Raw genomic sequence first — 25,051 nt, forward strand, 5'->3', positions numbered from 1 at the left:
TCAGCAGTCACTGGCACTGCTGTAGTTTGCATTGTTCAGATGTTAACTAGCCAAATATACACAGATAGACCTGGTTTTAAGTATGCAGAATACCTGGCAGAGGTGGGCAAATACAGTCCTCCGTGCATTGTAATATCAAGAAGCATATGTAGAAATAAACAGAAATAGGGACATTATTGTTAAAGCAAAGATCAAAATTGGTGTAATACAGTAGGAGGGTTCTACAGATAGCATTGATAGTTACTTTCATATACATTATATATATATATATATATATCTACATGTGAGTAGATATAAAGATATGTGTACGTTAATCACACACTTCTATGTGTCACTATACAGAGTGCAGCAGCAGCAGCAGCTGTGGCAGGGAGGGGGTTAAGCTGCTGCCCTATGACAGTATGGTAATGCTGTGCATGGTAATAGGGGGAGGCAGGCTCTGGCAGGCCAGTGTGGCTGCTGCTGATTCTGAGTGTGGATACAGAGGGGGGAGTATCTGAGCCGCATGTGAGAGGAGCCGGTGAGAGAGGGAGCTGCTACTGTAGATCTCAGCTGCTGCTGCTGCCGCCGCCGCCGCCAGGAAAGGAGCGGAGACGGGAGGACGCGCAAGGAGGGAGTGCGGCGCTGCCTACACAGGAGAGGGCATGACACGGGCGCTGCCACCGGTGATCAGAGCATAGAGCTGCGAAGGACGAGGAAGGAGGCAGCCCGGGCATGACTGACTGATTCCCCACAGGGAGGCACGATAGGAATACAGATTGGCCCTTTGGATCTCCGCTGTCCCCGCTTGTGGCTTCCATCCATGTGGATTAACCCTCTGCCGGTGTGAGGCTGGGGCAGCAGCCCGGGAGAAAGATGCCGAGGTGAGAGCCGCCAGCTGCGGGCATGTGTTGGCAGAGGATGCTGCTGCCTGGTGTATGGGAAATGGCATTGGCATGCATAGGCATTTGACACCATGGTCGTATTGACCCCTGGCCGCCGTCAGAAGGCTGGCAGTGCCACGGGGTAAGCGGTGCCCGGTGCTTGCCCCATGTCCGCACATCTCTAGCCACCCTCTGCAGGGACAGGGCCACCATGTGCTGCTGCTCAGGGATTTTGGCTGAGATTTGGCAGAGGGACCTTGCTTGATCAGAGCTTCATCAGCATGATGCATATGCGTATATATATATATATATATATATATATATATATATATATATATATATATATATATACTCATACAGGAGACATGTATATATACATACATACAGGAGGTGGGTGTCAGCGCTATAAGGGGCAGCGTCTATGCCAGTGAGTACTATAGGGGACAGCAGGAGTGTGTGTGTGTGAGCACTATGGGAGACAGGTAGTGTATGTGGAGTGTGAGTGCTATTCGAGACAGGTTGTTTCTCTGGTGTGTGAACGCTATAGGAGATGGGGAATGTATGTGTGAGCACTATAGAGGAAGAAGAAATGTGTGCTATAGGTATGTGTGTGAATGCTATAAGAGACAGAGGGGATGTATATAAGTTTTATGGGAGACGGTTTAATGTATGTAAGGGAGTGCTGTTAAATGCAAAGGGAATGAATATGTGTGAATGCTATAGGACTGTATGTAACTACTATAGGTTACAGTTGAATTTATTTCAGTAGTATAGGAGACAAAGGGAATGTATGTGTGAGCGCTATAGGCAATAGAAGGACTGTATGTGTATGAGCACTGTAGAAGGCATGGACTGTATGTGAGTAAATGCTATAGGAGACAGAGGAAATGTATGTTTATGGGAGCTATAGGAGACAGGAAATGTATGTGTTTGGGCGCTATAGGAGACAGAGGAAATGTATGTGCATGAGTGCTAGACATGGAATTTATGTGTATGAGCGCTATAGGAGACAGAGGAATTGTATGTGTATGGGGGCTATAGGAGACAGATGGAATGGATGAGTATGGGTGCTATAGCAGACATGGAATTTCTGTGTATGGGCGCTATAGGACACAGAGGAATTGTATGTGTATGGGGGCTATAGGAGACAGAGGAAATGTGTGTGTATGGGGGCTATAGGAGACAGGAAATGTATGTGTATGGACACTATAGGAGACAGGAAATGTATGTGTATGGACACTATAGGAGACAGGAAATGTATGTGTATGGGTGCTATAGGAGAAAGATGGAATGTATGAGCACTATACTATAGTAGACAGATGAAATGTATGTGTATGGGTGCTATAGCAGACAGGAAATGTATGTGTATGGGCGCTATAGGAGACAAATGGTATTTATGTGTATGAACACTATAGAGTAGCAGGCAGATAGAATGTATGTGTATGGGCGCTATAGTAGACAGATGAAATGTATGTGTATGGGCGCTATAGGAGACAGATGGCATGTATGTATATGAGCACTATACAGTAAGAGACAGATGGAATGTATGTGTATTGAGTGCTCTAGGGTATATAGGGAGTGTATGTGAATAAGTGCTATATAGGACACAGAGGGAATGTACTGTATGTGCGCGAGTGCCTTTAGCAGAGCCAAAGGGAATGTATGAGTGTGAGTGCTATAAGAGTCAGTCAGACATGATGGGTCATCAGCGGAATTAACCCTTTTGCCCCCCAGCAATAGAGACCTGTCAGAGGCTATGTACTAGATTGTGGATAATAGTGCACTGCAGGTGCTATGCTATCCTCAAACAATGGAGAAAAAAAAAGTGTTATGTTTATACATTGATGATTGTGACCATGATTGTTGTCATTTCCAATAACTAATAGCAACCACTTAAATGTAAGCAATAGTGTCTATTACATAGAATCATTACACCCCAGTAGCATACACCATGGAATCATTAATAATTATAATGTTGGCGGCTTTCACTGTGTTTGATAAAACATGACACATATGTAAATGTTTGGTATTTAAAAAGAAAACAAAAAAACATGTTGGTAACTTAAAGCCTTGTAATGTGGTTTCCAGTGAGGCGGTGACCTCAGGCATGCGGAAAATGTGTTTTACGGGCATGCAGAACGAGTCTAATGTTGTAGCACACCAAACCATGCAAGTATTTTGTATAGATTGTTTATCAATGATTGCATTTATTCATTCATTCAGAACAGCACAAATCAAAAACCAGCCCTAGATTTTGCTTACACTGTGCCTGCTTCTATGACTAGATAGCTTCTGAGAATGTTATGTTCTATAGTGTGCTAAATGTTGCTATTATTTCATTTAATTTCTGAAGAGATTTTTGTTTTTAAAGATGGCACTTATCAAGTTTGACGTTGTGTTTATTTTTTTATATGTTTTTTTTCTCATAAGTGCCTCATTGCATAAGGCTGTGTATAATACTACTACACAATACCAAATACTGATCAATAAAACATTTGTTCTACTGTCCCCATCCATCAAGTAAGAGGTTAAAATGAAACCACACATACAGCACTATTGAAATTGCTTTCCATTGTGTGATTGTATTTTTCTCTTTAATATTAATATGTGGCATCCCATTTTTCAGTGCAAATGATGTGTGAGATACACATCTATTAAGATCTTCCCCAGTTCATACATCGCGGCAGTACCTCATCAGCGCACATTCTCTTGCTGTAGCGGTGTGTTGCTGAAGTTTGAAAAAAAAAATGAATTCTAAATTAGAATATTAAGTTGAGTGATGAGCCGCACTGTTGAATCCTAAATGAAATCACTTATAATATACACAGAATATTGATAAGCTGTAATGTGTAAATATGCATTACACTGGAAGTGTATGGCATGTTAAGGTCTAACTGCTACTGCCTGGATAGGGCTAACGGTCCCATTTATGTGGCAGTATTAAAAGTCAAAGTTATCTTTGTTGCCCACCTTCCTTTTAAAAGGTATCATAATATACGTATTTATTATGTATATCCAAAAATTCAAGATAGTACCAGTAACATGAGACAATACCTCCTCGGACAGCAAAGGGAAAGACAATAACTTGAAATATGAAACATCTCCTTTTATAAAAACTGCAGATTATTTAGCATGTTTCAGAGAAGTCAAATAACTCATTGAGTTACTATTACTGCTAGTTACAGTATGTTGCCTGCAGGTCCAGGCTGATACCAGTATGGTGCAGTTGGCAGCGTTGTGCTGGGATTTTGATTTGAATATGCTACTTTTCACAATATTACTGATAGAGCTTACACTCTATTTGCAAAAATGTCGGCGAAAGTGAATTGGAAACTTTTGTTACCATTATTGAAAATGATCATGTCTCAGTAATGCATCCAAAAGGTATAAATACCAGAGAGGCAAACTTAGTTACCTGCACCTTTTATACCAGGATCTCCTACCTAGAAATGACCGATGTAACTAATTGTTACGATTGAGGAACCAGTTGTCAGAGGGTTAGGTACCACACCACCACCTGCCTCTACATCTATTCACTTGGATAACCTTTCCCCTGCTTCTGTGCAGTCACTACCCAAGTAAGGCAAATACAAGATAATAGAACAAACAGGGCCTTGCAAATATTTAAAGCAAAGTTTTGTTTATGCGATGTGTTACTGTGCAGTTCTCACTGAGGAGGATGTTGGGTTTCAGCTGATGTCAAAAAGCAAACAGGCTGTTTTTGTGTCTGTGTATAAGGATTGCGCGGCACTGATAACAAACCTGCCCCTTACATCAGAGAGAGTGTGTGCTTGGGACTTTAGGTTTCACTGTAGAATTGCACTTTCTTAAGTGATATAGGTTTTGTTAAGCATGAAAGGTGGCTTCGTGATACATAAAGTAAGGGTGCAATCTAAACTACTGCATTAATTGCTCATGAAGAGACTTAAGGTGCCCAAACATTATTGTACACAATTTGGACTGGATCGCATCGCATAGGTTTTGCAATGCAATGAGATACAATGAGATGAGATCTAGTACAAAAAAGAAAGGTGCCCATGCACGGTGCGATGATCGCACCCGTAATGGGTTGGATCGCATTGCAACAAATGCGTTTTGCGTGCGATGCGATCCGCAGGCAGTACATGAAGTATGTGCAGCACATACTTTTTGTACTGTGCAATGCGATGCCCGCAGGAGCACATATCGCATCGCATTGCTCGGTGCTATCGCACCGTGTATGGGCACCTTGAGTGCAGCACATAGTTTTTGAGCTGTGCGATGAGATGTGTGACGGGAGCGCTCATCTCATGGCACCCAGCAATTGTACGGGCACCTTCACCAGATTGCATTGATGCTGTGGTGATGTTTTATGGTTGTAGCATATTATGCACTGTTTTCTGCATTGATAGGATACATATGTGAAACTTGTGTTTCTAGAGCCAAGAAAGTTGGCTTTTAGTATGGTCTGTTACCCTTTTCATTATATTTATTTATTTGAATATTATTTGGCTGTGGCTTTATTTGTTTTGTGAATCATCACAGCGATTGTGTGAAATTGTGTAACATACTCCATTCATTAAAAAGGCAGTAAATAAGTTGTCAGGTTCAGCAGGTAACACTGTAAATCACACCTCAGGGCTGAGTAGATGACACTGTGAATCAGGTCTCATGAGTTCAGAGTAAGTAATAAGCATTACTGGGTAAACTAAGTCCTGTAGCGTATATTCTGGTAAACTATATGACTTACCCTCAGTAAAAACGACAATATTGTTAGAAGGCGTTGTCACTAACGACACTGATCGAGCGTGTCAAACATTTATACCGAGAACTTGCAATGAAGCAGGAATGTCCCTGTAGTGAGAGCGTGGATGTATTTAGTCTAAACTAGCAGATAAAGTACTAATGTGTTCTTTACAATTCAATATAATGACATATCACCTCATTCTATCATTTCGGGTTGAATTATCATGTCAGAGCTGTTTGGTTTTTTACATTTTAATTTGACATAATGTTGCTGTATCACTTATTGCAGTTTGTACCTTTCCTTTCATATACAAATTGGACATATTAAACCCATTAGTAGGTTCTCTTTTATGTGCTGAAACTTTTTCAGATTGTCCATGGAAAGGATTTCTCTATTGTACTTTGCAGTTTGTGTACTGTACATAGAGGTCTAATAAGCTACATTTACAAAAGGTACTATTGTGCTAAATGGAGGCATCATATACTACTGGCGGTTTTGCCGTTACAAAGCATACTAGTAGTACAAGGGGATTATATGATGTCTGTCACTTATTTCATGAATACAGCTACAGAAATGTTTAACATTGGGCACACACTAAACGATGTGTGTACCCTACAAGCTGGCTAGGGATGGGATCCAGCAGCGGGAGGATTAGGGTCATGCTGAAATCGGCAGCACGGTATCCCTAGTGACTTCCCCAAGTTGAGCTGATGTACAGGCCACTGGGAACTTTGCTAGTGACCCACAGGAGCCTGCATCACTAATGATCTCATCAAATTTGTCACAAAAATTTGTCATTATCGGCAATATTGTTTGAAATGTTGTCTAGTGTATACCTAGCTTAAGTATACATCACTTTCTATAAGTCAGCTTGGTGATTATGAGACATACATTATCAATCAATTTCTAATACACCATTCACACCAGAAATGCAGAGAACAACCGGAGAATTAAATTCCAGGGACATGCAGGGACATTCCCGGGTTGGGACCCATTCACACATGCTTTTGAAGCAGGGACAACCCGGGTCGGCACCTTTCACACTGAACCCGGGATGACCCTGCATTTCTATGAGAAAAGCATTGAAAATGCCCTTTTTTAAGCTCACAAAGATTAGGTAATTAGGGCGAGAGGGCGGGCCTTTGCAGACATTGCAGGGTTTCAAGGTTGAAATAGCACTGCTGGGGTCTGTGGTGCCACAGAGCTTGAACAGTGTCTTCCTGTATGCTGTGTGATTGCCAATGCAGATATTCTTGGCTTTCAGGCTGTCAGGGGTTAAAACGCACTTCTGGGGTCTGTGGTGCCACAGAACATGCACACTGTCTCCCTGCACGCTGTATGCTGCCTCTGGACATGTCTGTGAGTGACCACTACAACAGGAAGTTGCCCTGCTAGCCAATCAGCATTAGAAGAGACAACACGGGAAGGAGGGACATGATCCCTGCACCTTTCACGCCAGCCAGTAGTCCAGGTAGGACCCGGGAGCAATCCTGCTGCCTAGCACAAAATGCTGGCAAATTTACCTGGGAATATGTCCCTGGAACCTTTCACACCAGTTCTGGTCCCGGGTTGTTCCCAGACCCAAACCGGGAATTTAGGCTGGTGCGAAAGAGGTATTATTGAGACACAGACTAGCATTTTACTAAGGTCCGCTTACTGCTGTGTCCTCTGACATTGTTGCTGTAATCCCATTAAACAGCCCTTCGAGTTGCGCCTACTCCTGAGTGCGTTTACTAATGCCGAACGTCTTTTTGTGCATCTTTTTCCCAAGAAATGACCTTTGCTATATGAATGAGATTGGTTGCTATGGGCAACATCCCATCTTTAATAGGACTCCCATCTTAGTAAACTCACCCTGCAGTCTACACCGATTTAAATTATATGAAGCATTTGTATATTCTGTGTGCGACTGCAGCTGCGTCAGCTTAGAAAATGCTACTCTACAGTGTCAGTGGCTGTTTGCCTCTGATGCAGTAGCATATCCCATGCAGATACACCTGCAGTCGCACACAGAATATAGGCATACTGCATATCATTTTAATCAGAGTATATAGCAATGTGAAGAAGACTCATTTTTTTTAATGGAAGAAAAGGTGCCTAGTTCTGGTTGAGTCACACAGTAGCTGGCTGCTTATATGCCACGACGCACACCGTACAGAGTCTAGACCAGTAAAGATTTATCTGTATGTGAGGTGGGTTGCCCTGTCAGTAGAAGGAGAAGATGCAGCTACCACTGCTGCCAGGGTGGCTATTTGCTTGCACAGATGATCTTTAGATGCCCCTACACATAGAACTGTCCACAAACCCATTTGGTGTCTGGGCACAAGCACTTTTCTTTAAGTGTGAAAGGCTGTGGCATTGCCATGCGTTCTTTGGCTTCCTAAAAACTTGGACCTGTGCCTGATCATGTGCCCTTGGTAAATTAACAGTGGAGTCCTCTGGAAACCAAAACATATTTAGTGCCTTGTTGAACATATACCTAAACTTGCAATGGTTAGCAGGAACATGGCTTGCATCCTGCAATAGGGCCTGTAACTTGAATGTATCAGCAGGTTGACTAAGGTTTTTAGCTAGAAGTTGTAACTGTTATGTTATGTCTATCTCAGTGACCCCACTGACTGATGAGAAGCACAAGTCTTGTTCTGCATGTTGAGTAAACTCAAAGACTACCAGTCAAGTGTGACTAGCACATGCCTCCTACTGTCTTCTTCTACCAAAGACATATTCTAGGAAATGTAGGAGTTTATAATACAGTATGTGCTTAAAATATATATCTAAAACCTGATCGCTGGGCTTCGAATTTGCAGACTGGCTGATTATCGATGGACTGCATATGGATCGCAGCGCGCATGTGCGAGACCAGCCTGTGATCAAATCCAGTGTCTTTTTTAATCGCAAGTCGTTCTCAAGTTGATTGACTGATTCAGGGAAGGCGTGCGGCGTCAGCCTGTTTCTTTCACACTGGCCAAGTTGGTTCTCGGCTACGTACACACTGCACAGACTGGGAAACTCATTCTGGTCGTAGGGCTTTGCAAATTAGCAGAGAAGTGATCAGGTCTGAATAACCCTCTAGGTCTGGAATTTAAGGTGCCCGTACATTACTGTCTCCCTCACATATGATACCCCGCCAACTGGCAGCCAGGGAGCCGCCAAGCTCCTGGGCGTCAGGATCGCATGCAGTATATTGTATGCAGGCCTTTGTTTACTATACCTGTATATCATATGCAATCCCAGCAACGGCTGCGGGATCTGACAAATCCTAGGTGCAGACCTTTTGATCTTCGGCTCCGATCCTATGCACTGCAGACCTACTAGGCTGTCGGCTAGTATCCCTGTGCCATTGCCTGCAGGAACAATCTGTGGTATCCATTGCATAGTTTTGCACCATCGGTGGTTCGGGGTTACAGTAGTTGACATAATGATGGCCATCCCTACAATATAATGAATTGCTGATCAACCCAGCACTATCATAAACCATAAATTCCACAAAACTGTAACTCCTGTACCTGCTTGTGGTGAAACAGCTTCCTTAAATAACCTAGCTGCTATTTCTATTAATCTAAGTTAGATAACATGTCACTTGATAAATATTGGAAATAGAGATAGGTAGGCATGTACAGACATGTACAGCTACTGGGTATATATCACAGAATGTGCTGTAGTTGTAAATAAACAAATATGAGCAGTGCTGTAACTATAGAGATTGTATGGGGGCTGGCGGCTTGGGGGGGCCCTGAAGACAATCCCACTGCACCCTCTAAATCAGGCATGTACAACTATGGCCCTGTTGTAAAACTACACATCCCATCATGCCTTGCTACAGTTTTGTTATTAGCGAATGCTAAAACTATGACAAGGCATGCTGGGATGTGTAGTTTCACAACACCTGGAGGGCCACAGTTTGGACATGCCTGTCTCTCCATCTATGCCTTTCCCTGCTGTCCGTCTGTGCCCCTAACGTCCATGCTTCTGCATCTATGTGTCCTACCGTCCATCCATCTGTGTATGGTGCTCTATACATCTATTCATCAGTGCCACCACCATCCATTAATGCCCCATATGGTGCCCTGTATATTTGTTCATTCATCCCCAGCTCACATCCACCTGGCCATCTCTGCCTCCACCCCAGTCCTGTGCTGAAATCAAGTAGTGATTTACGACTAAATATACGTACAGTCCTTAGTGTACACTGTGTATTGTATATCAATAGAGCAGCAGGGGGCTCTGGGACATTATGAACTGGACTGTTTCATGTATGGCAATAAGGCACTGACAAGCAGAAGCCGTTGCACCCTGGATGTAGTGAACAAATCACTGGCTGATCCTGCGTGAAACAGCAGCAAGTGCTACGATAATGCTGGTGTGATACAATGAGACTGTCTGTCTGTATTTTTACAGAGCAATCAGAAGAGTGATACACATATAATGATATTTATACTCCAGTAGTACTTACAGGCAGCATAGCTCCGTGCTGCATTGTATCAGATAAATGCATTTCTAAATAACACAATTTAGCCTTCCTTTATTAATATATTCAGCGCTCACAATGAGGCAGATTATGCAATGTATCATCCCTGGCTCAAAGTGTTTTTGCCTCCCTCACAAAAAACATGTGCATTCAGAATGTGATTCCAATATCTATTAGACCTCATTCTTCTTATGGATGGATGGCTATGGGAAGAACACACATACACAGAGGCTGTCATTGTGTTCATGTATATTTTATAGAGTTTTTCACATACTAGAAAATGCCAACATTAACTGTATCCATATTAACATGGAGAAAGACATCTAAAATACATTCTTGAAGAATTATCTACTGGAGGTTTGCAGCCTTGATGAACTGCGATAGGAGCGAGGATAAGGGTTGTATATATGCCAACATTTGAAAATAATTTACAAGGAAAGTTTGGTAATTAGCAAGGCCATCTCTGCTATGTCTAAATAGACGTTCCAGGTCCCCTATACACATCTTGGTATAATTACTGGACCTGATTACAATGCCATAATATAATCACCGATGACCTGTCCCGTCTCTGTTATCTACAATGGTAGCTGCCGCATGCATCCCCCAATGGCTCCCACTATAGACTAGAGATCATAGAGGGGGGAGAGAAGTGCCGGCACAGGGTCATTATACTAGTGAAATGATAAACTTCATAGAATAAATATGGATAGTAAAATACAAAATAATTACAAACGTCCAATACAGATGGTCAAAAATAAACCTGGAACATTTCCATGGTCACATTTTTAAACTCTTCTGCTGTTCCCTGCAAAGTATGGATAATTGCAAATGATGGGGTATGGGTGTGTTATTTCTGTCTTTGTTAAATCCTAAAAATGCTGGAAATGATAAGAGCTAAAAGTTAATCTTATGAGCAGATCACCATAAAAATATGTACTGGGAATCTGCTGTTCAGTGCAACTCTGCATAATGAATTTCTGTTAACAAGACATTTCTACATTACTCAGCCTGGAGAGATCATTTACTGGGAGATGAAATTGCAAACTACACACTGTGGTGTAAATATCGCAGTATTAGCACCCCATGAGACCGCAACCTAGAGTAAATTGCGCCATTAATCTGGCTGCATCTTGAATTATTCAGGCTACAGTAACTGTGCCATGTCAGCCATTTTAGATAGATATTCTTCCTGGCTCCATTGCGACTATTATAATGCAGACACGCATCATGCACAGGTATAACATTGTATTTCACATGTGTGCAGTTTTCAATAGCTGTCTTGGCAATTCTAGACATAAATCACATTTCATCACTACATGAAGCCATATACAAATGGAGCATAAGGTACTGATACTAATACTGCTACTAAACATCATTTCACTGGGGCTTGGGTTCCAATTGAGTTCACCTCTCTACCATTTAAATAAAGTGGGGTGGTGGAGAAGGGGATTGTGGTACAATTGGCCACTGTAGAATGTGCGACAACAGATTACTGATTCTCCGATGCTTGGAGGTCTGCACATGTACAGATGCCGCAATACACATGCGTCATTTTATGACATTGCTCATATGCACTGGATGCCGCAGTCCAAATGACAACTTGCAGCTGTTTGAGGTGGGGGTGACGTCAGGGAGCGATGATGAATGGACAAGTGTCAGCCCCATTTTGTTTACATGGCGAGGCCAGAGTCTTTGTTTTATAATGCAGTTTTACTGACTTTGACATGTTTACATTTGTGGGTCTTGATAAAAAAAAGACTGGCATGCCCTCATTGGGGTACATGTACAACAATTTGAGAATCTGAGCCCAAAGATTTGTCCTGGACCACCAATCCAGGGCACCCCTGCAAGTGTCCCAGGGCACCCCAGAGTTCCACGGCACACAGTTTGGGAACCACTGACCTAGACACATGTCAACCTAAATGCATGTCGACCTAATGGTATCGACCTAATGAGTGTCTAACAACTTGCTGGTGACCAACTGATCCACACCCTTTTAGACCCGCTCCTTCCGTGTAGACCCAGGAATCACAGCATTTACTGTAATGGGGGAGGGGCTTGATGACATCTGGTTTTGTCCCTGCCCCCAGCAGTGCTGGGTCTTCTCTATGGTTAAGTATGGTTAATTTAAAGTCATTTCATAGAAAGGGAAGGAAATCAGAACTAAAATGAAAATAGTGGAGTAAAAGAATGAAGACTCTTGAACAAAGTCACTCCTGCAGTAAGTGCTAGAGGGGCTTCAGATCCCGGATAATAGATTAGCTATGAATGTCCTACTGTATGTACATCATGCCATCAGGACGGATGTTTGCCTAAGGACAGTCTGGGAGTTAGGAGTGCAACTGTTAAAAACCTGCATTAGACCAGTGAATTAATATAAAGAGCACAGAATATGTCTGCATTCACATTGCCACCGGAATATGTAATTTCATATGTCAGGCAGTTTACTTGTCATGAATAGAATATAAGAGCGAAGGTCAAGCAGGGTGTGTTTCATTAAACTGGGCAGGAAAAGAGAAGTCAATAGGTCCTTATTTGCTGTCAGTATCTATGCTGTTTAAATAGTGGAGGGTCAGTGGCAATAGGTAAGTATTACAGCGGGTTTTGCACCTGACAGTCCCGGGATCAAAGATGGGATCTGGCCGTCCATTATTACTCATCTATAATTCTGTGCGATGTAAATATTTCATCACTATTTCATTTTAAACAGGGAAATGGTATATAAATTATGTATTGCATCAAATTTTAGGCACAGCACCTTACTGAGGTCACTTCACAGCTTCCGTCCCAATCCAGGCTATAACATTTCCTCCACTGATCTTTAGAACTGTAGCCAAGTACGTAGGTTTAGTAATTCACTAATGTTAAGAAGGATTCAGTATTGAATCCCGGCGGTCGGGATCCCGGCGTTCAGAATCCCGACGCCGGAATCCCGACAGCCGAAATGCCGACAAGGGGGGGACGTGGATCGCCCCCCCTTGCGGGCACGCTGCGCTCGCCACGCAGCGGGCCCGGTGCCTCGCTACGCTCGGCACACTAATTTATTCTCCCTCCAGGGGTGTCGTGGACACCCCAGGAGGGAGAAAGTGTCGGTATTTCGGCGGTCGGGATTCCGGCGTCGGGATTCTGAACGCCGGGATCCCGACCGCCGGGATTTTAACTGCATCCCGTTAAGAAGACATTTTAGTTCAATCTTATGGGGATACGGTCACTAGGTCTACAAGCATTAGGTCAACACCACTAGGTCGACATGCATGAATGTCGACATGGTTTAGGTCGGCATGTTCATTAGGTCGACAAAAGGTATTTTCACTTTTTTTTTTTTAACCCGACATGTGCCGACAGATGGTATTTAATGCCTTACCATCCACTAGGGCATGGTAGGAGAATAAAATAGTGTGCCGAGCATAGTGAGGCACCGTGCCTGAAGCATGGCAATCGCAGCCAGCCATGCGAGGGGATGCGGTGATACGTTTTACTGTCCATATCAACTGTGTCGACATTCGGGACAAAGAAAGTGAAAAACCCCACGTCGAACTTTTGACTGTCGACCTTCCCCATGTTGACCTAATGACCCTGTCGACCTAACCCATGTCGACCTTCAGTTATGTCGACCTTAATGCATGTCAACCTAGTGGTGTCGACCTAATGCTTGTCGACCTAGTTGTTGTCTATCTAATGATCCATACCCTCTTATGAGACGCACGCACGGGGTGATTTCAGCCCATTTTCTAAGTGATCTGACTAGATTGCTTAGAAAATGCCCCTACGTCGCTCCTTGTGTGGGGGCCATAGCGATGTGCATGCAGGATAAATCTAGTCAGATCGCCGGTCAGGGCCAGTGTTCTCACCGGAGAACACTGGCTCTGATAGATTGCTCAGCACGCATCGCTGACACAGCACTGTGCAGTGCTGTGTGCTGAGCGATCTAACTCGGATCCCTCAGCACAGTCGTCCCATGTCCTTAGACTAGCAGGAGCATCCAATTGATGTACACACAATTCTGGAAGTTTAGCAAATTCTTTTGATATCAGAACTTTAAATATAAACCAATTAGCAATTTTAGATTATGAAACCTAATGTTTGTTTTGGTTGCTAAGGGATACTGCTTACTGTAAGCACGCTTTTGCACTCTGTTAGTAAATGACCCTCACATACATAGAAACTACAGTGCAACGATCACAGAAAGCCATTCATGTAAAAGTGGCGTTGTCACTCAACAGCTCATAGAACTTGCACTGCATGAAGAAGCACCCTTCATCAGCCTGACAAATAGGCTTCTTTTTGTGTAAGGATGATGGACAGCCGGAGGGCGACGGTAACCCCCCTGCACCTCCTCCATAGAGTACAACAGGTGCTCTCTCTGCAAGGCCTTTGTCTGGTGCAGATGTGTGGGCACTATGAAGGACATAGAGGGAGCTTGATGCCAGACACACCTGCTGCAGGATGTCAGAAAAGATGCCCGTGTTAATATGTTGCCATTTAAATTAACTATTTGCTGTATCAAGTTCTTATTTCAAGTAAACGTGAGATATAAAGAGAATAGAGTATTGTGTTTAACGTATATATTCGTTAGTTTTACATATTTAGTGGCAAACTGGTGGTGATTTTCTGTTTTGTGTCTTTGCCGATTTTCTGAGTGTAAAATTAAGAAATATACTATGGTTAGGTGTGTGATGCGTATAGGCATATTTACTAACGGGTCATAAGCCCTCACACTTTAAACACTTACAGTATGTCTTTTGCCAGAAATAGGTCTTCTTTATGGCAAGTGTTTCTTTATGCTAACGCCCTGTAAAGCTGCCTTTGGGACGTATGGTACCACAAGAGTGTAGGCAGGTAGGCTATAAGGTTAGCCTGTGTGAGACCTGTCAGGCACTCTTTAGGACTGCTGACAGAGCCACGCACCTCTCTCTCCCCCCACTTTAACGGCCTGATTCAGAGTTGGACACTGATGCAGTTGGATTGTCTAGACTGAGGAGCTGCTTTTGATAGCATTTTATGCTGTTGCCAGTGAATGAAAAGTGACACCCACCGGAGCTATTGTAAACTTGTTCACAATTGCTTACATATACACAGCCTATATGAAAAAATAAGGGACACCAAGACTGGACATGGCAGTTACGACACAGACACTAATGGCAGATACACCTGCCAAACACCCATCCATGACACACTTGGGTTTTTGTAAGCGCTCCCTGCTATCACCTCCAAACAGTCACTTCCTGTCAGCCACATTATGAGTGGGATCAAAGCAGCATCTTGACGCATGCGCAGTTCAATCACGGCAAATGCACAGTATCTCGATAATCTCTCAGTAGCGTGAACATCGGCCATAGGGAATGATTCTGGTTCACTTGCAAAGCAAATTCTCATGTGCTCTGCAGGTGGGACAGATGTAATATGTGCAGAGAGAGTTAGATTTGGGTGGGGTTTGTACTTCAAACTGATATCTATATTGCAGTGTAAAAATAGAGCAGTCAGTATTTACTCTGCACAGAAACAAAATAACTCCCAAATGTAACTCTTTCTGCACATGTTACATCTGCCCCACCTGCAGTGCACATGGTTTTGTCCATTATAGAGATAATTTGCTTTTGCAAGTGAACATAGTGTACAAATCAGGCTCCAAACTAAAGGTGCCCACACACTACCGTGATTTTTCGGCATATCGAGATGTGCACTCCTGGGGATCTTTAGCTGGATCTTTTTCGATTTTTACCTGCTGCAGGGAAGATCGGAAGATGCAGCTAAAGAACTATGGGACTTGGGTATTCGGGTCTTTGTGTGTTCGGGTATTTGGGATTTGGAGGAGTGCAGTTGCTCAGGTGCATTCAGGCACTTGGGTGTTTGGGCTTCGCCCTGTTTGTAGACCAATAAACAACCAAAAAAGAAATCAGTGGCTTCAGATAAATTAACAATAGTAATTAACAAACCAGAACTACCAGTCATGGAAGTTTAACGCAAAGACCCTCATTACCATCTATAATGGAACTCCCTGTCCTTAGGACCTCATCTTCTACCCTGGAGGGTGCCTCTGATGAAATTAGGCTTTATTTGCATAGGCTGGGTTACCAACCCATTATGTCACTCTGCCACTTCAGGCTGTCAATGTAAATACACCGTAACTATTGGTTTTGTGACTTTTAAATGTTATATGTGAAGTGACTGAATAAATGACATGAGGCAGATTTTGACTTGTCTTCCAGAGTAGGTTATTGAGGAGGCCTGACTCAGGAGAGTATGATTCAAAAGAGGCTGTGATAATTAAAACAAATTGGTAAATCACATTTAAAATCTAAATAGTATACAGCCTTTTCATACACTCTAAAGCTGGGCATACACTAGGGAGACTTCTCCCCTTGGAGAAGTCGCCTGTGATCCCCCCATGAACCATCCGGGTCCTTTCTGGGTGGCAGAATTGCATGCAGTCCTTTAGCGTACGATGTGTCGCATGCAATCCCAGCCTAGGCTGCCTGGCTCGGAAGCAATCCAACAGATTGCTTCTGCAGCTGGTGCAGCTCACAGGCTCCAGTGCGATGTGCACAGGACCTCGCATTGGACCTGCTGTGAATCTAATGCGATTGATCGCCACAATTACATTAAAAGAGACCAACTTGCCTGTGATTCGCCCTATTGTATGGCAGAAGTATTGCAGTCATTGGGAAATTGGGCCAATAGTGTACCTTTAAAAGACCCAAGCTTGTCATTAGAGCCGTGATATCAAAACTTTTTGGATCACGACACCTATAGTATCAGTATTTTTAAAACCCTAGCCCAAAAGCTTCTAATTAAAAGTTAAAAATTAAGTAAATTGTGCTTAGCTGTTAATCTGTAGATTTAATTATGTGGTGGTGGATAGGCTTGTACTGTACTTCTGTTTGGCCACACATTTAGGATTGGAAGCCACTATCACTGATTTTGCACATCTATCACATTGACCATAAATAATTTGACTTGATCCTGGACCAACAACCCGAGTCGTCTCTGTGGGTGCCGGGACATAAAGTTAGGGAACTTTTGCATTAAGACAAATGAATCATGCATTTGGAGAATAATCTATTAGCCAAATGGCCGAATGCTGTCCTCTTTGGCTACCTTAATATATAGTTGTCTAGATTAACAGTGTGGCAGTAGTTTTTGCTTCTGGAATATGTTAACATGTCTTTTTTTTAAGGCCCTTAGGCACTAAGAGTTTTGTATTTTTCTCATAAAATTTTGTCCTGTTATATTGAGGGAATTATTACATGGAAGCAATTATAATTCCTAATTGTCTCTTTTCTTTCCTTCTGTTTTTGTTATCTCAACTTTGTTTTCATTTATTATTCATACCTGTTGAGTATAGTTCATGCAACTCTTGAAGCAAAAAAAAAAAAAAAAATATATATATATATTTAGGTACTCTTTACCTAGTACGGCGCCCGTCGCGGGCATCGCGGGTACATTTATGTATGGCCGCGACGCGACCGACGCGATGCCCGCGATTTCCCATTGAAACCAATGTTAAACTTGGAAATCGTGTCGGTCGCGTCGCGGCCGGCCATAAATGCACCCGCGATGCCCGCGACGCGATGCTCCCGATTTCCCATAGGAATCAATGTTAAAAGACGCGATGGACCCGATTTTACTGTTAAATGCCTCAATCCACCCGATTTTGCCATAGGAATCAATGTTAAATGGGCCACAGAGCCCATTAACCCTTAAATGTCCCCCCAAATTTTTAACGCCACCCCACGATCCACGCCAACCCAAAGCGTGGCGAGCGCAGCGAGCCCGCGAGGGGCGGCGGTACGCGTCCTCCGACCTTTTCATGCCCTACTATCCACGTCGGCGTGGTGTGAGAATATAATAGTGTGGCGAGCGCAGCGAGCCACCGAGCCCGAAGCGTGGCGAGCGCAGCGAGCCCCGCGAGGGGACGCGGATACCTTCACAGTTATACGCGTCCCCTCGCGGGCTTCACAGGTGTCCGTGGCGACCCAGACACCTGTGAAGCCCGCGAGGGGACGCGTCTACCTGTGAAGGTATCCGCGTCCCCTCGCGGGGCTCGCTGCGCTCGCCACGCTTCGGGCTCGGTGGCTCGCTGCGCTCGCCACACTATTATATTCTCACACCACGCCGACGTGGATAGTAGGGCATGAAAAGGTCGGAGGACGCGTACCGCCGCCCCTCGCGGGCTCGCTGCGCTCGCCACGCTTCGGGTTGGCGTGGATCGTGGGGTGGCGTTAAAAATTTGGGGGGACATTTAACGGTTCATTGGCCCTATTTGGGCTGTGTGGCCCATTTTACATTGATTTCTATGCCCAAATCGGGTCCATTGAGGCATTTAAGTGTAAAATCGCGGTCAATCAGGCTTTTTAACATTGTTCCCTATGGGAAAATCGCGGTCATCGCGGGCATCGCGACCATCCCGATTTACCCGCGATGACCGCGATCACCGCGATTTTTACCCCCGACGCCCGCGATTTCAATCGTGGGCGCCGTTCTAGGTAAAGAGTACCTATATTTATATATAGAGGGGGAAATTTACTAAGATGTGATGTTGCTATGGGCAACCAATCAGATCCCGTCTACTATCTTCTAGAAGGTGCTAAATAAATAATAAGTCGATTCTGATAGGTTGCCCATAGCAACATCACATGTGAAGTAGAATACACATCTTAGTAAATTTCCCTCATAATGTCTAAAATACCAAGTGGTGTGATATACTTCGCACAATTTTCACATAATTAAAATCAGGTGTAAAATTTTCAGGTCATGAGAGCTTTCTATATGGGTAATCATACCTGTGTGAGTGCAGTATTGTAACATTGCTTTATTACAACTGTGCTTAGTTGAGGATAATGTCCAACATTCTGACCCGTTATATACTACAGATTCAATGGTATTAGGATCAGTGGTTTCTTAAAAGTAATTAAATGCTCCTCCCACATGTTTGGTTTGTAATTATACTTACATTCAAAGGTTTTACAAGCTAATGTATTTGTAGCCTCTGTTTAACTACAACCAGCTACAACAAAAGGCATTGTAAATTCATGCCCAGAGGCTTGGGCTTGCTGATAGTTGCTGCATGGTATACTATATATAAGTTGTAGTTTCATAGCCCATTATACTGTACATACTGTACATATATATATATCGTCGCTGGACGAGCGGCACTCTCAGGATTTCAAATAAAGAAGCGACACTTGTTTTAAGTGCAAATTTCTACGTTTCGGTTTATTTCAATAAACCTTCATCAGGAATAGAAATTTGCACTTAAAACAAGTGTCACTTCTTTATTTGAAATCCTGAGAGTGCCGCTCATCCAGCGACGATATACTTCTTCTAAGAGAGGGCATCGGGTGAAGCTACATCCTTTATAAGGGCAGGAATGCCAGGCCACACCGAATATACTTGTATATATGTCCTGTAAGGTGTGGTTTGTAGGTTTATTTCAAAGCATTTCGGGAAGCATTATGTATTGTATAAGGTAAGTAGCACTTCTACCTGTTATGGGCATATTTCCGCTACTTTGCAGATGTTTGCTCTTGCCATGACCTATTATAATATATTCTACATTCAGTTTTAGCCTCTGGAAGTCATGTCTGCTTAAATAATGATAAGCAAAACAGCCGGTAGTCCTTAGAGAGAACATAGCTCTTTGAGAGTATAAGTGTTTATTAAGTCTGTCCTTTTTAGGAATACAACTACTTGATTTCATTACCTTTCCCTCCTATATTTGTGTCTACAGGAAATTCCCAGAGAAGTGTTTGTTCTTTGTATACACTCTCTTGCATAGGTATTACTACTAATTGAAAGAAAGAACCAAGAATAATGGAAAGTTGCATTATTTACTGTATTTTCATAGAACATAATAATTGGCAGATAATTGCATAGCAGAGGTGGATTTTTGAGAGTTGGTTTTTCCACCAGCTTCAAAACATGACCCTGCTATAAAGCATGCATTTGCATACATTTCCTATGTCAAGTACAGTACTGGGTACTTATTTCCTAGCACGGCGCCCGCAATTTTGATTGTATTGATCGGGTCGGAAAAATCGCGTCGATCGCATCGCATGGCAACCAAATTGCATGCGATGCGATCGACCCGATTTTTACATTGGAATCAATGTAAAATGGTCCCTGAGACCCGATTTTACACTGATTTCAATGTAAAAACCCCCCCATTTTAATAGAACCCCCCCTCATGTTTTAAATGCCCCCCCCATGTTAACGCCACCCCACTATTGACGCCAACCCGAAGCGTGGCGAACGCAGCGTAGAGATTTGCTGAGCGTTCTGAGCTAGATCGCTCAGCAATGTGTCAGCGCTGTGTGCTGTGCAGTCTGTCAGGGCCAGTGTTCTCCGGCGAGAACACTGGCCCATACCTATTAATATCCAGCATGCTGGATATTAATCACCCAGCAACGGAGTGATGTAGGGACATTTTCTAAGCGAACTACTGAGGTCACTTAGAAAATCCCCCTAAATCCTACGTGCGTAGGCCACATTAGTGTTTACATTGTAACAGTAAGGTAACATTGTTCCTAACTGATGAAAAGTCAAGAAAAGGTATGGGTCATAGGTCAACATACATTAAGCCGACCACTAAAGATCAACAGGGCTTCACTCGATACATGCAATAGGTTGACAGGGTCGGAAGGTTGCCAAGCATTAGGTCAACAATAGGAAGGTCGACAGTCAGAATCTCAACATGGTTTTTTCACATTTTTTTATGTCTATGTTGAAGTAAGTCAACATGGGCACCGTATCAGTGTACCACTTTCCATCACATGGCTTGCTGTGCCCACCATGCTTTGGGCATGGTGCCTTGCTGAGCTTGGCACACTATACTATTCTCCCTCCAGGCCCGAGTGGATGGTAGGGTATGAAATACCGTCTGTAATGGAAAAAAATGTGAAAAACTCATGTCGACCTTTTGACTGTTGATCTTCCCATTGTCGACCTAATTTTGTGTCAACCTAAACCCTGTCAACCTTTATTGGTCAACTTTATGCCTGTCGACCTTCATGCTGTTGGCCTAGCGACTCTGTTCCATCAAGAATTAACCATTAATCATCAGTTACATTTCTTTCCAAACGAGTAGTTATTGTCAGTCCTGTACACTGGTACTTATTAATAGAAAAAATATTTACTTCAGTATAAACCTATTTTGTGCCTTGATGAAATGTAGTCATTATTGGTATGGTTGTAAAACCAACTACAGTATGGGAATTTCTTTAACAGTTTAAAGACGGTATAATCACATCGGTTTCTCATAATGGCTCAGTGTATTTAAATTTACTGAAGCAGGACATAGGTCAGTATCCACGAGACTGTGGAAACACCAATTTGTTAAGCATTATATTACATTATACATTATGCGATAAGCTCTATGATGTAGACTCTTGTTCAGCACACCAGAATTCAATATTATGTACTGCCAAAGAAACAATCTTGACATTTTCAATTGAAATTCATTATTAATTTTATCAGAGTTTCCTGTAAGCCTAGTTTATCACAGTCGCTATCTACTGGATCTATGTACACCTCTTCAGCTGCTCTTCTTTCTGTAGCATCATGTTTTTTGTCTATGGTATTTCAAATTTTAGTTAAGATTAACACAATTTATGCCTTAAGAATTTGAAGCTATAAAGTGACACAAAATGTAGTTGCCAAAAAAACATTACAGTAAAACTTAAAGAACAACATAGGTTATACTTATTCTATTTGACTTGGACAGATGCGTATTTTCGGACGGCCACCGAGTGTTCTTAGCCCCGTCTACCGTACGGATCGCTCACACCGTCCGAATGCGGTAAGACGCAGAGCGAACAGACTGTGAGTGGATGTTTCATGTGAACACCTCCTCCATCTGTGGGAACCTCCCCCATCATTCGATGGTCGCCAACCATCGAATGATGGACCGAGTGGTCAGGCAGCACCGAGTGATCCAGACCACTCGGACATTTCTCCGTATGAAAGCAGGGATATGGGCGGGCAGCTGGCATCCGGCTATGTCAGCTGTCCGCCCCCACACGTGCATCACGGCCGGATTACCATACGTACACCCAGCGCTTTCATGGGAACGCCCATGAAACGTGGGGAGTACGCATATGTTAATGAGACCAAACAGCCCTTCACGCCCCTCTCCACCCCCTGCTCGGATTGTTCCGACCTATCGTTTTCTGTATGTAATTCACTCTATATTCGGACGTGCGTGGCGTTCGCACATGCGCAGATACGCCTCTGCACATGCGCAAACACAATAGGCCCTAAGAGAGAGAGAGAGAGAGTGGTAAACAGCCAGCCAATCAGCTCCTACCTAACATTTTTCAAACAGTCTGTGACATGGCAGGTAGGAGCTGATTGGCTGGCTGTTTATCACTCCAAATTTTATCACTTTTGAAGCTTAGTACAACTGGCCCTAGATCACTTAAAAAATGCCCCTACATAGCTCCTTGTGTAGGGCATAGCGATGTGCAGCCCCGTGCCTCAATATTGCCTGGCGATTAATATCCAGCATGCTGGATAAATCTAGTTAATCGCCGGGGTCACAGCAGGGGTCACAAAGAACACTGGCCCTGACAGATCGTTCAGCGGCACATCGGTGTGTGGCACTGTGTGCTGATGCTTGATCGCTACATGTGTAGGCCCCATTAATAAAAGGGTAACCAACTGAAGATACTGTAATCTGTTGAGAAGCTATTGCATTATAAAAATAAAGCTGGGTACACCCTATGCCTTCTCTAACCAATATGGCTGTACCTGTAAAATAGGTCGGATGTATTGACCTCTGCCTGATGTCTGCCAATGGTTGTATTGAGACACTGATCAATGAGATTATTTGGAATCATAAGAATCTCTTATAGGGCCATAGTGATAGCAATGTGGAAAACACTGTCCCTGGCAGATTGCTCAGCACACAGCGCTGACACATCGCTGTGGGGTGACAAACTGCTGTGTGCTGAGCGATCTTGCTAAGCATTCTGGAGGACAAATCTCCCTGTATGTATGCTTGGTAAATGATGAACTCGGGGCGATGTGTGGTGTGAAAGTACCACAGTTTATAACCCTGGTCGACCATTCCAGAAAATTAATCCGGGTTATAAGAAGGGTTAAATGTGAATGCGCCAGACCCGGGTCCAACCCAGCTTTGCCATGTGAAAGCGGTAATAGTGTGTGCCCAGCTTTATCAAATATTTGGAAAATATCAAGTGATACAATGACCACTGAAGGCACTGTTCCATAGGTGTTTATCACTTCAGCGAATGGGCAATATAATGTTGCCTTATATGGAAGTATGGCAGTGATAAGATTATTTCAGTACAGTGATTTACGCCTATATTTTGTGCTAAACATTATAAGGGCATTTATTCCCATTTGAAGTAAAATATATGTCCGCTTAAAACAGTGAAATGCAAATATGATGTCACGCATAGGATGCTTCCTTATTCTCTAGGGAAGGCACTTGCGAGCCACATTTCTAAATATTTGCATTTTACAATTTCATTGCTAAACACAGACATATTAACTGGGACACATAAGATTTTATCCATAAATAGTGAAAGCACCATTGTTTAAGGGCAGATATTATGCACAAGGGCATTTGCATACACTTTCTAAATGTACCTGGCACACTTTCTGGTACGCGCATTCATTCATGACTTATAGGTATGCTCAGGTTGATTACTTTTATCTAAAATCTTATCACAACAACCGCTCAAACGGCGGAACAGACTGCATGGAGTGTTCACTTGCTGTTTTAGTTTTTAATCCATTTTGATGTGCTTCACTCACTGCTCAAGAGTGTGTGCAATGCATCAAAATGGCTTAGCGTATCTGCCCTTCGATGTAACCTTGCCCAATCATGGCGGTTAGTCCTGTGAGGTATGTATTGTAATGTCCTGACTTTTTAAAATGTGTGTGCATACGTTTAGCATTGCCAGTGTCATCATCACTACTTGTAGTAACAGTGAACCACATATCCTGGCTTTCTGTAGTAACAGGCAGAATGTATCATTGTTGTGTATCCTCCTTTTCCCTTGGTTTGTGAAAGGGAAAACAAGTCGCGTAACAGGTCCCCTATCCCCAAAACAGGAAAAGTAAAAGGTGCCTAGCGTTGGTTTAATGGTGATGTATCTGGCTCGGGAGGGTCAGTCTGAGGTCAAACCTGCTTCACACATCCGTGTCCTTAATATAAAGCAGGGGATATGACAGAACTGAAGAGATACTGCTGACACCTTGCAGCCTCCTGGGAAAGCGTTGAGATATTCATAAAGTACGGCTTCTGTTATAAATGCACAGATGGGTTTCTTCTGTGTCGGTACATATTGCTTGATATTTATTTAGAGCACAATGTTAGTACGCAGCCTCTATTTTCTAGCAATCTGTTGTCTTTTACATCTGTAGAAGAGCTCACAGTCTATTTTTAGAGAGTTCTGATTCAAGCATATACGTATCTATGCCAAATAATAGCTTTTATTTCTGTAGATGACAATAAATCGTATTGTGCACTTTTCCATATATGTTTTTGTCAATTTAAGTTATGAGTAGTATTTAGATATATAGTTCCATTAAATATGTAGTGCTGTGTAGAGAATATAACTCATGCCCATCTGTAATTAAACATTACAGATTACCCACTTGAATTGAAATAATTGCCAGCGACTCATCATGGTCAATTCAATCCACTGATTGGCTGCGCAGAACATGGTACAATAACATTGGAATTTGCTCATTTTCTGGGGCACTTTTCTGGGTGCAAGGACAATGAGCATTGATACAGTACTTCTTGTGCCTTCATGGCCACCGCTTAGAATTGAATTCATCATGTCAAATGCATGTGAACATGTTTGATATGAGGCGGTTAGCCAACTATTGTAGTGGAGGTCAGGAGGTGTTGTAATAGAGGATATGATATTGACCCCAATGTGTTAATTTAAGGTGAACACAAGTAAAGAGCAGGCAGCATCAGAAAAACTGTGAGTGCCATGAGTGCAAATGCTAGTAGCT

General features: G+C 43.0%; 1 protein-coding gene across 1 annotated transcript in view; it reads left to right on the plus strand.

The window, feature by feature from the left end:
- Positions 1 to 465: 465 nt before the first annotated feature.
- PLXNA2 (plexin A2) overlaps positions 466 to 25,051 on the plus strand; it is a 308,762-nt gene continuing 284,176 nt past the window's right edge. The window contains exon 1 of the mRNA XM_083172831.1: positions 466 to 863. The gene's annotated coding sequence lies outside the window, so the exon portion shown is untranslated. The remainder of the gene's footprint in view (positions 864 to 25,051) is intronic.

Source organism: Crinia signifera, chromosome 2 (genome assembly GCF_055691185.1).
Source record: "Crinia signifera chromosome 2, ASM5569118v1, whole genome shotgun sequence".
In the NCBI taxonomy this organism is placed as follows: domain Eukaryota; kingdom Metazoa; phylum Chordata; class Amphibia; order Anura; family Myobatrachidae; genus Crinia; species Crinia signifera.